The sequence below is a fragment of the Eschrichtius robustus genome, chromosome X, assembly GCF_028021215.1.
Source record: "Eschrichtius robustus isolate mEscRob2 chromosome X, mEscRob2.pri, whole genome shotgun sequence".
Lineage (NCBI taxonomy): Eukaryota > Metazoa > Chordata > Mammalia > Artiodactyla > Eschrichtiidae > Eschrichtius > Eschrichtius robustus.
In genome coordinates this window covers 91,226,975-91,239,055 of record NC_090845.1, presented here as the reverse complement: position 1 = coordinate 91,239,055, position 12,081 = coordinate 91,226,975, and the positions used below count along the sequence as shown (strand labels likewise).

General features: G+C 50.2%; 1 pseudogene; it reads right to left on the bottom strand.

Annotated features, from left to right (window-relative positions):
- Positions 1-4,455: 4,455 nt before the first annotated feature.
- On the bottom strand, positions 4,456-11,649 carry LOC137756648 (nuclear RNA export factor 2-like; annotated as a pseudogene).
- Positions 11,650-12,081: the final 432 nt, after the last annotated feature.

The following is a 12,081-nucleotide window of genomic DNA, read 5'->3' as shown; positions in this document are numbered from 1 at the left end:
GTGGACAATTACTCAGCCATTTGCAGCAACATAGTTGGACTTAGAGAATATTATACTTAGTGAAGTAAGTCAGACAGAGAAAGACAAATATTATATGATATCACTTATATGTGGAATCTAAAAAATAATACAAATGAATCTATATACAAAACAGAAACAGCCTCACAGACATAGAAAACAAACTTATGGTTACCAAAGGGGAGAAGGAGGGGGGAGGGACAAATTAGGAGCATGAGACTGACAGATACAAGCCACTATACATAAAATAGATAAGTAACAAGGATTTACGGTAAAGTACGGGGAATTGTATTCAATATCTTTTAATAACATATAATGGGAAATAATCTGATATCCAAATCACTTTGCTGTGCACCTGAAACTAACACAATATTGTAAATCAACTGTACTTCAATTTTTAAAAATACACACAAAAAATTCTGATTCTGATCATTTATAAGTACCTATTGGTCTTGAAAAGAGTTTCGGATTAAATGAGATAACATGTAAAACCCCTTTCATATAGTGGTTGTGTACATGTTAATATCCTACCATTCCGGTTCTCTTTCCAAAGGGCAACAGCTTGTGCTGCTTTCTGGGTCCAGTTCAGCACCTCAAGAATCAGCTAGTCATTGTGGCCCCCACACCCAGTCCTCTTGGCCCACGGAGTAGGATTTCATCCCTACCATCATCTTCATGTCCAATGGGGAGCATGACACAGCCCAGATTCCACATCAGGCGAGTTTTCCACTATCAGTCTTTTAAGCCCTGGAATTCTATCATCTAAACAGGAGGCTGCTGCTTGATCTGTGTAGAGGGCAAAGTGTAGACATTTGACCCTGGAAAATTTACATACTCCGTGAATCTGAGGTTGGCCCTCTGTAAAATGGGACTAAGGGCGCCTACTTCTAGACTTGTAAGAAGAAAAGGAGAAAACCTCAAAGAATGTCTGGCATGCAATAGGACTTTGAGATATATTACTCCTGGCCCACCTTGCCTCCTCTGTCCTATAAAATAGATTTGAAACAGCACCTGGAAATGTAGCAGCAAGAAGAGAACTTTGGTGCCATCTCATCATTTCCTTTTTCCTCATGCTTTCTTGTCTCCTTTTTTTCATTCCAGTTTGACCAGAAGCAATTTCTTATTGAGCCCCAGGAAGAAGAATTAGCACAGAAGAGCAAAGAATAGGAACAGGTCAGCTAGACAGAAGTCATCAAACATATGTCCAGTTCCAGAGCCATCAACTGACCACAGGACCCGGGTTGAGTCTCTTCCCCTGTGTCGGCCTGAGTCCTAACATAGAAGTACACTCAATATAGAAACAGGGGTTAGGGGTGGGGCCTTTTCGGTCAGAAGACCAGGATTTGATACTGGGAACCATTACTGGCTGGTTGACTTACCTTGAGCAAGTAATTTATCTAATATGTGTGCTATAATTGTTGCTATCTTTTATTACTATTGTGGGTTTATTATTCTTTCAGTTTTATGAGTATTATTATTTTTCTTACCACCCAGCCAAGTGTGAATGGTAGGAGTGGTGATTAGCACAAAGTTAGGGATGAACCCAACTGAGGGTGGAGAATATAGGAAGTGAAAACAGAGAATGGAGGTGAAGTAAGCAGACAAGCCCTGGGCCCTCCCTGGGTGCCAGGCCCTGTGCCCACCCTTTCATGACCCAGGGAAGGTTCTTACCCAACAGCACTCCTGGTTCTCAGCTGCAGACAGTGATGACCTGGGGGCTGCCAGGGAGGTGCCCAGATGAAGGACTATACCCTTATTAGCTCCCTCCCCATTGAAGACCACCAGAGCTGCCTCTCCATTGCCATCTCCCTGCTCTTTGCCTCTGGGTATCGGAAAAGGTACCCCGTGGAAACTTCCACACCTGACCCTTGAAGGGCTTTCCTCATACAAAAGATACTCTACCTTCCTCAGTCCTCAAAAGTTGTCCTGCACAACTTACATTCCCACCAACAGTGCAAGAGGGCTATGACCCAGCAATCCCACTCCTGGGCATATACCCTGAGAAAACCATAATTCAAAAAGAGTCAGGTACCACAATGTTCATTGCAACACTATTTACGATAGCCAGGACATGGAAGCAACCTAAGTGTCCACTGACAAACGAATGGATAAAGAAGATGTGACACATATCTACAATGGAGTATTTACTCACCCATAAAAAGAAATGAAATTGAGTTATCTGTAGTGAGGTGGATGGACCTAGAGTCTCTCATACACAGTGAACTAAGTCAGAAAGAGAAAAACAAATACCGTATGCTAACACATGTATATGGAATCTAAAAACCAAAAACGGTTCTGAAGAACCTAGGGGCAGGACGGGAATAAAGACGCAGACGTAGAGAATGGACTTGAGGACATGGGGAAGGGAAGGGTAAGCTGGGACGAAGTGAGAGAGTGGCATGGACATATATACACTACCAAATGTAAAACAGACAGCTAGTGGGAAGCAGCCGCATAGCACAGGGAGATCAGCTCGGTGCTTGGTGACCACCTAGAGGGGTGGGTTAGGGAGGGTGGGAGGGAGACGCAAGAGGGAGGCGATATGGGGATATATATATATACATATACCTGATTCACTTTGTTATACAGCAGAAACTAACACAACGTTGTAAAGCAATTATACTCCAATAAAGATGTTAAAAAAAAAAAAAGTTGTCCTGCACACTAAGGAAGGGGGACTCTGTGGTAAAGAAGGAAGTGCCTGCCTCTCAGAGGTATGTCATCTCCACGTTTTTACCTGACATATTGTACTTTTATCACTAATGACTTTATACATTTCCTATACACAGCCCATCGATACACACACACAAACACACACACACACACGGAGATACGCTGTCAATTCCACTTGGTTCTACTTTATCTCCCCCATGAAATTGAGCACAATGAACGCTTTTCCAAGTTAATGAATGCATGTGCACATGTATGCGCACTATCATATTCATCAATAGGGGTTTTGAGGGAGTACCCCTTGGGCCTGTTATATCAGGGGAGAACAAAATGACCATTTCTCCAGCCCTAGAAGCCCACTGTCTAAAAGGGAGGCTGTTCCATTGTCCTCTAGAGAGGGCGAGGGATGGAACCTCATTCCCAAACTCCCACTTATCTGGATAGGTGACAGAAGCTATATGAGGAGGAGCTTTGTCATCTGTGAAATGGGACTCATCTTTAACACAGAGCTGTCCTGAGGGGTGAATGAGAAAACCTGGGGCTAAGGCAGGCATTATGGAAAGGTGTTTCTCATTGTTTCTCCTAATGAGAATATCGATATCTTTATGACGGAAGCAAATCTCTCTCTGGTATGCCTTGAGTTCGAAGTTTTAAAGACAGAAGGATCTCTAGTTTCTTGGGAGACTCAGAAGCTCCTAAGAGCTGCCCAACATCGTGCCTCTGAGCAGACCCTAATCCAGTTCCCCACGCTGGGAAGACAGGCTTGCCTTTGATTCACCTGGTGAGCTCAGTGAGAGGTGGCACCAGGGCAGCAAGCTGTGGTGTTTGCCTAACTGCTGCTCCTGGACTGCTCCGCATGTTAATACGTTTATAGGAAAATTCTAGACCTGTCTCCCATTCAACAGTGCAGGGGTCCTCAGTTCATGCGTCATCCAGCCACGTCACACCACAGTTTCAACCATCTGCTGCCTCCCTGTGAGACAAAAACCTAAAACGTACTACCATTTCATTGAAATACAATTGTCCATTCTTTCATTCACTAATAACTAAATATATATTGGGCTTAAAATTTATACTGTTCCATTTGAGGTGTCTCATTAGCTCCGTAGTAGAAATACGATAAGAAGGAAAATTAATATATGGGCAAATTTAAGAGTTAAAAATGAGCTGAGATGGCTCCTTCACATTAGCTGTTAACTTGCTCAAGTTTCAAGGCACTGAAGATTAAATAATCCCTCTTTGGACCCCTCTTCCCCATTCAGCCAAAAGCCTCTCTTTCTCTTTGTCTCTGCCTCTCTATTTCCTTCTCTCTCTCTCTCTCTCTCTCTCTCTCTCTCATGATGAGACCTCATTTTCTGTAGATACATATACAAATATATAAACGTGCATAATAAATATGTAAACACCTACATAAGCAAACTTACAGGAAGATATGATGAAGATGAAAACATTCAACGGTTACCTTTGGGTAGTATGTTTTGGGGTAATGATTTTTTCCCCCTCCACATATACTGTGACATATACAGTGGAATGAACCTCATGCACACTCCTGAACACCCAACTGTCTGTTAATACAGAAGCAGCATCCATGAAATTAATAAAAATAATACAAGGCTGCTCAAAATAACTAGTTTCATATGTAACACGAATGAAATGCTCAGATTAAAAATGACTGAAATAAACAAGGACAACAAATTAGCTTCAAGTTCCCATTAATCACTCCTCTACTCCTCCCAGCTCCCTCCTATGCCCACGCAAACCCAGCACTCATTTCTGATTCCACTAGAGGTTCACCTCAGGTCGGGTGGAGGACGCCTGCATGATGTCCTGCTGCTCCTGGGAGAGGGTGTGCATGGAGCTGGAGGTGGGCGTAGGCGCTGGGATGGAGAACACACTCTGGGTCTCACCGGGGCTGGCGTCCCTCACAAACAGCTCGTCATTCACGATGCACAGACTGAAGGAAAAATGGGCCCTCAGACTATGCCTGGATGGACACCCACACCCCCAATATTGACTCTGCTCCCACTGGCACTCAGCAACCAGATTCCTTCCACGCCCCTCCTGTGTCTGTCTCCCAGGTTCCTTGACTGGTACCTCTGGCCCTCCCCACAGAGCCCACCTTTGGAGAGACTGTCTACCACCTTCACTCGATTTATAGGTTTATCCCCAACCCACGGGCAATTTCGCATTTACCCTTTACCACAGCCCAAGGGGTGGACGCTCTGATCCCCATTCTCGGAAGAAGACACTGAGTCACAGAGAGGTCATGTGACTTGACCAAGGTCACACAGCGAGTGAGTGTTGGGACAAGGAGAGAACGCATAGGCCGACTCCAGAGCCCATGCTCTTCTTCACCACTAGGCTAGACTGCTCCTGGGATCTTCCCGCTGGCTTTCCACAATACTGAGTAAACCTAAGGTCTCCGCCACCACATTCCCATGCCCCTGAGCGCAGGCGGGGATGGGCATTCCCGCCCACAACAGGGCTCTCACCTGGAGTAGCTGGCAGGGTTAGCGATGAAGGTCCGGGTGAAGGCACGCACACAGCCCTGAGAACTTCCTTCCACTTCAACAGCAAACAAACAACAGTACCCCTTAGAGCCGCACGTGCTGTACACGCTCACACGGCGGTCCCCAGTCAGGCTGTGACTGGACACTCATGCTGAGAGGGCATTTGTTCACGGGGGCCAGGGTGTCGGGAATCGGGAGGGCAACTATAGGAGCAGTCTGCGCCCATTGACAGGGCCCCTGACAACCACTACACAGGTTCACGGGATGCGTTTTTCACAGCCGCCCAAGAGGTGGATACTACTACCCCATTTTGCAAATGAGGAAACTGAGAGGTTAAGTAACGGCCCAAGTTCTCAGAGTGAGTATCTGGGATGAGAGCCACCAAACTCCGCAGCCTGTGTCCCCAACGCCCAGGGTGTGCAGGGCAGACAGGCATGGACACAGCTCAGACCTGGATTGTCTGTGGGAAGCCTGAGGGCTGGAGAACACAGTGGGGAAGGGGAGGGGAGGGGAGGGGAGGGGAAGGGAAAGGAAGGGGTCAGGGAAGCTGGGTGGTTCTGGGAGTGAGCCTGGCCAGGGGGAGGCAGCAGTGGGGCATCTGGGGAGGGGGGCTCTACACACACTCACCTTCCTCGAACACCCCGCTGACGGAGAAGCAGAGCATCTTTTCCTGAAAGGGAAGAGCCCAGGCACCCAGTCACCACCTGAACCTCCTACCCACCTGCGGCTTCCTGGGCCCGCCTGAGGGAGGAAGCAGGCGCTCACCGTCTGGGACCACGTGTCCACCACGAAGGAGATGAAGTCATGCTGAGTCTTGGGCAACACACAGAGGGTGTGCACAATGACATGATTTGTGTGCTTCAGCAGCTGGACCCGCAGGTCTGTGAGGGGAGGGGAGGCGAGCGAAGGTCAGGGGCTGCCACGCCCTGGGCCCTATGATTGACCCCTTCACCGCCCTTTCCCACCCAGTCTTCCCATCACACACTCACGGGGGTCCGTGAGCTTCTTCATATTCCGGCTGTCCTTGAAGTACTTGCAGAAGCTGCTTCTAGGAGACAAAGAGCAACAGTGGGTGGTGGGTGTTTGCAGGAGATGGCCTGTGTCTGCTGGGGAGCCACACGGCACAGGAGCAGAGCCTGTGCTGTGATACTCACGGGGCTGTGTCCTCGGGGTGGAAGGGAATGGTCAGGGAGAAGCAGGCCTCCTCGTGATAAAAAGCCACGAGACACCGTCGGTCTCCATAGTCATGGATCAAGTAGAACCTGAGCGGGAGCAATGAGGACAGTCTATCTCTGTGGTCTGGACCTCACATGAGACTTGGAAACTCCCCTGAGCAGACCTGTGCTTAGGTGGCCTCACCTGTCCTCGCCTTCCCACCCTTGCTCAGCTTCCCAGAGGTACTTACTGCTGCAGGAATTGCAGGACTTGTCTCTTCAGCTTATCAGATCCAAAGTAGCTGCCCTGGAATCAAATGGCATTTGAGACTATGCAGTGGATAAAGCCTCCCTGCAACACCCCAAATGTTGTTTGATCCTCTTCCTCACCTTGCAGGGCTTTAATACGCAGGGAGTGTCAACATCAACGGTAACTGGTGACGGTAACTCCTGGCCATCCTGGAGAAGGGAAGAGGAAGTCAGCAGTGGAGACCAGGGGAGTGGCCCTGGATGATCCGGGAAAAGGATGGGCCCAGGAGGGTGAGGGTCAGAGGTCAGGTGTGAAAGGGCCCTGGAAATTCCATGGGAAAGCTTACACTGGATGTCTTCATCATGAGGTCCTGGAAGTCTCTCTCTAGTGTTATATTCAACTTGTGTGTGTGCGTGTGTGTATTTATGGGTATTTTTCCAGCAAGTCTATCCATGTCATTTTCAGGAGTCCATGCCCCCCCAAAATGGTTAAGGTTCTGATGCTAATATGTGATCTAGGCAAGACCCAAAGGGCTTGAGGGCAGGTGCAGAGGCCACCGACATTCGTAAGAGACAATGATTTACGTAGGCACTTACCAGGCGTAACAACTTCGGGAAACATTCTCTGATGGCCCTGTCCAAAACCAAAAATAGAGAAGAGGTGGTTGATAGTTCAAGGCTGCAATGCTTCCTTTGAGTTAAAACAGTAATACCATAAACAGAGATCAGTGTGTTCTGGCCCATCCAGCAGCGCCCTTTGCCCACCTCTGCTTCTGATTTTAAGGGTTTTCGGTCCACTTCCCTGTTGAGCACTGAGCATCTGTCATCTTACTGTCTGAAAGGCACTGTCTCCTCATCTCTCTCAATACCTTCACTTTAATATTCCTTCCCTCCCTCCCTTCCTCTCCTTCGCCTGGGTAGCTCCCACCCAGACTACTCGCACTCCCTTCTCCAGTGCCACAGGGAGCAGCATTTCAAACCCATACTGCAGGGCTTCCTTCTCCTCCCTTCCTTCCTCCAGGGCCCCACTGAAGGCTGTGGGGAGAAGAGGGAATGGGGTGGGAGCCCGGGGCTCTGCTACCTCACTGGGGGTCCAGCACTCTGGCAAGACCCGGACACCCCCCAGGGATGGCCCAGTATGCTGGGCCAGGGAGGTGAGTGAGGTGGGGCTCAGGGAGGGAGATGGAGGGGATGAAGGCAGAAAGGGAGTGAAGGTAGGAGGGGAGAGATGAGAGAGACATAGGGGCACAGAGACAAGGGAGAGAGAGAAAGCAAAGGGAAGGGAAAGAAGCTCTCCCGTGGTCGGGGTCAGGGAAGAAGCGAGAAGAAAGGGGAAACGGCGCCCCTGTTGCGGCTCTTCACCTGCCCCAGAATCGCCCAGACACACCATGTAGGAATGGAAAATATGCACATGTTGGGCTGGGGCCCCACTGGATGCTGGTTGAAACTTTGTCACCTGTGTGAGTTCAGCCAGACTTGGGCATGGGAAACAGGGCCGCCATGGGGGCACATCTCCCCCAGAATGAGGAAAGGGTCAGGTCCCAGCTCAGTATGGGGCTGAGGATCCGTGGCCCAGTCTTATGATCACCGCCTTCTCTCCTGATGACCCCTGCACCTGTCTGAGTTCGTTCTTTATCTGAGGAATCGTACCTGTCTCAGGCTGCCCAGGGCTCCTGTGAAGGACCAGATGGGATGATGTGACGTGTGCAGGGAGGGATGGGAAGTGCCCCTGAGAGCCCTGTCCTTCTGTCTCCTCTACCACCTCTGCCCTCTGCCTTCCACTCCTGCCTCAGGAAGCCCTCTGATCACTGGCGGGGGCCCCCGTCTGGCCCCTTGACTCAAGGAGCCCTGCTTTTTCCCGAGGAGGGGCCAGCTCCTGGCATTGGGCCAGCAGAATGGATGTCATGACAGCAGCCACCCACGGCCTCAGCCCTCAGCATGGCGCAGGAAAGCCCCCATGTCAACCTGGGAGACGAGGGGGGACCCCTTTGGAGGAAGGGGAAGAGGGCCCTTCTCAGAACGGGGGAGGCAAACGCCATCTCAGCACGAAGAAGGAAGGCTTCTCTCAGCAAGAGGCCCTGGACTGGAGGACCCTTCTCAGTCCAGGGCGCCAGCATCTGGATCAAGGCTGGTCGCTCCTGGTCCTGGTGAGGAGGAAAAGCCCTGCTTCCTGCGGCACACTCTTGGGAGGCCTTGGCGGAATATAGCTGGGCGCAGAGAGCTGGAAACAGACCCCAGAGCCCCTGCAGAGGTGAGCAGGTCAGGGGAAGGAAACTCCTCACCGGTGATAGGCACAGAGAGAGCAGAAGGTGGGGCCTGTGATCCTCCCAGAAGACCAGGGCTGCCACCTTTGGCAAAGGGGCACTGTCACAGATAGTCTAGGCTCCCATGGGTGAAGGTCACCAGGAAGGGTGACAGGGTGTTCACACTGACCTTACATAGGTGGACTGGTCTGGGAAGGTGCCACACAATGGGTTCCCTTGCAGCCACAGCTCTTCAAGCTTCAGCCCTTTAATCTTGCTCAACTCCCACACAGACATCAGCTGAGAAATATGGGGCGGAAGTGGGAAAAGGAATCCCAGGGAAAGAGGGACATCCGGATCTCTGCACCCCCAGCCCGCTCCCTCCCCCACAGGTACCTTCACCTGCCTCCTGTCATCACTCTGATGGCCACTAACACGCCCCCCCCCACTCTCAACCCAACTTTGATCTGGTTCCCTCTTCTCACCTCATTTTTGGAGAGGTTCAGGATCTTGACCGTGGGGGCCATCTGTATAATGTCAGACAGGCCATCCAGCTGGTAAAGTTTGTTGCTGCTCAAGTTCAAGGACAACAGCTTTGGGGCAAGAAGAGGTAGAGTGAAGGTTACTATCTAGGACCTTGGAGACAAATCTGCCCTCCACCCCATCTCTTCCACCCCCTACCCTAATACCAGCACTGGGCCTACAGCCTCACCTCAGGGAAATTCTTTTTGATGATCTGCAGGGTGGCAGCCATGCAGTTTCTTCGATTCAGAATTATATCAATATCATGGCCCAACAAGTCTTCAGGAAGGAAATGGGAGGGAATCAGATGGCTGAGTGGGGTCTGGGGCCAGCACCAGCCCCTCCCCACGTTACCATCCCTAAGTATCCCTCCAGGAAGACCCCTCTGCCCTCGCCCACCCTAGAATTACTGCTGTCAGCCGTACCTGGGTCAACGCGGAGCCTCCGGAGGTCAAGAGCTTGCTTGGAGACATCAAATCGTTTGCTCAAGGTCAGCTGCGGAGAGAGAGATGGGGAGAGCCGCTCTGAGGCTGTGATGGTGGCAGGGAAATCAGGGGCGAGGGGGACGGGGGGCTGGAGGAAGGAGAGGTGGGTCTGAGCGCTGGCACACAAAATGCCTTGAGTCTGCATTACGTTTAGCTCCTCCATTTCTTCTGGCTTCAACTTATCCCGCACAGAGTAGGGAGCATCGGAGGGGCTGACAAACACAGGTATCTGCAGGAAGAAGAGGTTGGGTAAGCACCAGGAACTCTAGTTCCAAAGAAGACAACCAGCCCCTGGCCTGTACTCCTTCCTCAGGATGAGGTACAGGTAATGCCCGCAACACACACCTTTCGGCTCTCCTCGTCACAAATCTTGTTGCTGACATCCATTAATGCAGAGGCAGTGCTAGCTTCTTGGACAAAGAACTGAGCCCCATTGTGCATAAAGTGGAACTACAGGGATTGAATGCAACAGCAATAGTATCAGAAGCCAACAGACCCTGCTGAACCAGGTCTCTCTCTCCCCCTTCCCTGTGCCCACGCGTCTGGCTTCGGCATCCTCTCTTACGTCCACTGGAGTGAAGGGGACACTGCAATGGCGCTGGATTGAGTTCATTAGCCATGTCCTGTCATACTGTATCCCACAAGGAATCTAAGGATGAAAAGAAGGGATGGGAGAGAGGACAGACAACAGGGAATTTAGGCTGGAGGACGAACCTTTTCCTGTTCTTTTCCGGCCTTCTACTGAGCTTGACAGGGCTTCTAAAGAAGGGACCACTGGCATGATTTCTTATGGGTGTGCGTAATATGGATTTCCTAAATACTCTTTCTCTCCAGTCAAACTCTCTTCCAAATAATCAAGGTGTCAGAGATGATCTTCCTTTTATAAATTTCCAGGAGATCCTACCCAGTGCAGACACTGCTTGCCCCTCAGACAAGGTCTCCAGAGGCTCGACCCTCCATCTCCCACACTCAGCTTGCCAAACTGAGACCTCCAACGTGGAGTTGCTCCATATCCTTGGCAGTAGTTTCCATCTTTGCTCTGAGACAGGCTCCTCCGTTCTCCTCACAGTCAGCCTGTTCCCTTTACACTGCTTCTCTGAATCTGCCCTTAGATGAACAAGATTGTTAACTCCTGGTCATAAAAAGGACAGATTACAAGCTGTCCACAGTGAAATAAACCAGCATCTCTACATGAGACCAACACAACTCCCCCTGACTTTTCTCTCCTGCACATTCCATCCATTTTTCAGGATACTCACGGTGACCCTGAACCAGCTCCCTGGGGTTCCGTCTTGTGTGTTCTCCTGCATTTCTCTCTCCAGAGGTTTTCTGTTTCCCCACACAGTCATATGCATGTGGCCTTCACTGTGCCATCTCACTGTCCTCTCGTTGCCTCGGATGGTACAGGAAGAGCTGCAGGGGGGATGTGGAGAGAAGGAGGGTGAGTGGCCATACGTGCTAAGAAAGTCTTCTGTACACCCTCGTCTCTTTGACACCAGCACTACAATTAGGATCGCTCAACCATTATTTCACTTCTAGCATGCTTCAGTTTTGCAGTGACAGAAGAAGAACAAGTCCACGGAGAGTGAGAGAGGTGCATAGTCCCAGGGGCTGCTGTGTACAAACCCTGCTGCCTGGTCACTTACTGTCTTACTTCGGGGTCCTCCTGGACATCCCTCTTCACCACGTTTCCATCATCCTCCTGGAGGTGTGAGGGCTGAGGCTCACCCCCACTGTGTTCATAATGAGGGCTCCTCTTGCCAGAATTACCTGGGAAAGAACTACAACCTTTCTTTCTTCCTTGAGGTGGTCTACCACCATCACTGTATTCTGAAAAGAGGAACAAAAATACAAGTTTGAAGACACATCTGTGGTGCACTTACCATGTACCATGTCTTAGGTAACAGGATGGTAGGGCAGGCAAAGTGCCAACTTGGCCTAAGGGACCAATCCCACAAACCTCAGAAAGGACAATCTTCTGCCTGTGCAGAGAGGACAGCCTTATCCGACAGATGGCACTATCAGGGGAAGAATCCAGGAGGAGCAGGATGGGGAAGAATACAGGAGGAGCAGGATGAGGAAGAGGAGGACAAGGAGGAGAAAGCGGGAGGAGAAGGAGGAGGGAGGAGAGGACAACTGCGTTGAAATTTTTAACACAGTGGAGCAGGACTGATAAGGAACCGAGGTGTATGCGTCCATGGGTTAGACTGGACACCAGTCATATATGTAC